Genomic DNA, 2,454 nt, shown 5'->3' with positions numbered 1-2,454 from the left:
GAAGTAAAACATGCGCGACTAAATGCATTAACGCAAGAATATGAGCTGTTTAGAATATATCCAAATGCATCTATTGGAAATATAAAAAAGCTTTTTACTCATATCATAAACCATTTAGTTTCATTGGATAAATCATTTGCTAAAGATGAACTAACTAATAAAGTGTTGAGATGTCTTGACAGGATTTGGCAGCCAATGGTGACTGCCATCATGGAGTCTAAGGATCTCGATTCCATGCCTTTAGCAACACTATTTGGAAAGCTTCAGGAACATGAAATGGAGCTAGGGCGTTTAACTTTGCACGAAGAATCAGATAAGTGTAAGAAAGGAATCTCTCTAAAAGCTTCAACATCAAAAATTCAATAGGAGAGTTGTGATGAAGATTCTGACTCCGACTTAGACGATGAGACCTTAACCCTCTTGGTTAGAAAATTTAATAAGTTCTTGAATAGAAAAGAAGGGACAAAGAGGTTTCAAAGATAAGAAGGAAAAGACTCAATCCGTAGAAGCAAAGCTCCTAAAGAACGTTCTACTTGCTATGAGTGCGAAAAATTTGGGCATATGAAGTTTCAATGCCTAGCCTATTTGAAAAGGGTTGAGGGTGAGAAGAACACCTCGAGGGACTTCAAGTCAAATAAAGCGTAAATCGTATGGGATGTTCCCAATAAATAATTGACTTCAAGGACATCAAATGAAGAGGAGACAGTAAAGTTAAGCCTTATGACTCACACATCATATTCCACACAAATATTGGATCAAGGAAAATCTAGTGAGGTAGAATCTCTTCATTCTAGTTCATGTTATATTATTTTTGAAAATATACCTGAATATGATGAACTATATGCTACTTTTGTAGAATTGCATGACGAACTTAAGAAACGTACTAGGATAAATGTAGATCAAAAAAGGAGATTACTTTTGCATGAAAAGAAAATAATTGAATGCAAACTATTATTGATGAACTTAAACTTGAAAATGAAACCCCTGATCTCATTTATGCATGTGGTTCATGTAATTGTTCTTCTAAAGTAATTGAGACATCTAGTTGTGAAAATGCGAGAACTTAGAATTTGAAAATTCTGTTTTGAAAGAAAAACTCGCAAAGTTCACATATAGCTGTCAAAATCTTGACAACTTACTTGCGAATACAAGAAATGTTCGTAACCATGCTGGAATTGGATTCACTCATGCTAAAAAGAAGAAACCACATAGAAAATATGTTGCTCAAAATAGATATGTGCATAAACATAAAATGCATACATGTTTTTATTGTAGTGTTCATGGTCATACTTCTATTTCATGTCATATTGGTAACTATGGAATACCAAGTGGTGAATATGTTTGGATTAAAAAGGGAAAAGTTCCTATGGTTTCTTACCTTAAGGGATCCAAAAAAAATTGTGTACTTGAAGGATACAAGTAAATCTGTTTTTTAGGTATGTCTTCGGACACTTGGACTGCATTGGTACAAAGACAATGGATGTTTGAGGCATATGACGGGAGATATATCCAAATTCCTCAATATTGAAAGATAAAGGCTATGTGACCTATGAAGACAACAATTGCAAGAATATATTTGGAATTTGGAAAGTTGAAATTATCTCTCATGCTATCGTTTAAAATGTCGTCTACATTGAAGGACTTGAGCACAACTTGCTGAGTATAAGCCAACTATGTGATATAGGTAACAAGGTATTTTTTGATTCAAATTGTTGTGGCATTTGTGATCGCATAGATAATAAAGTTAAGTTTGTAGGTCATCGAGTAAATAGTATCTATATGATTAATCTGGATGATATCTCTTCTCTGTTTTTAAAATGTTTTATTTCTAAAGACAATGATATATGGGTTTGGCATAGAAGAGTCGCTCACATACATTTAAGTAATTTAGAAAAAGTGTTGGTACAGGAACTTGTGGTAGAGCTACCTAAATTGAATTTTAAAACAATTGATATATATGACACCTGTCAATGGTGTAAGCAAATTAAAAATTCATTTTCTTCAAAATCTGTGATATCCAAAACAAGGCCATTAGAGCTTCTTCATGTGGACTTGTTTGGACCATCACAAGTCATGAGTTTTGAAGTAGCTATAACGCACTAGTTATTGTTGATGATTTTTTAGATTCACTTGGACTCGTTTTCTTGCTTTAAAAAGCGACACATATAACTCTTTCAAAAACCTTCCCAAACAAATTCAAAATCAGTTCAATTAGAAAATAGTGTTTATTCGTAGTGATCATGGTGGTGAGTTTGAGAAACATCAATTTAATAATTTTTGCAAGAAAAATGGTATCTTACACCAATTTTTGACTCCTCACATACTTCAACAAAATGGAGTTGTTGTGAGGAAGAATCGAGTCTTGGAGGAGTTAGCAAGGACTATGCTTAATGAAAGAAAAATTCTGAAATATTTTTGGGCAGATGCGGTTCACAACACATGTTATGTGATTAA

The sequence above is a fragment of the Lupinus angustifolius genome, unplaced genomic scaffold (genome assembly GCF_001865875.1).
Source record: "Lupinus angustifolius cultivar Tanjil unplaced genomic scaffold, LupAngTanjil_v1.0 Scaffold_7_71, whole genome shotgun sequence".
NCBI classification, from domain to species: domain Eukaryota; kingdom Viridiplantae; phylum Streptophyta; class Magnoliopsida; order Fabales; family Fabaceae; genus Lupinus; species Lupinus angustifolius.
Note: the sequence above shows the minus strand (reverse complement) of the source record.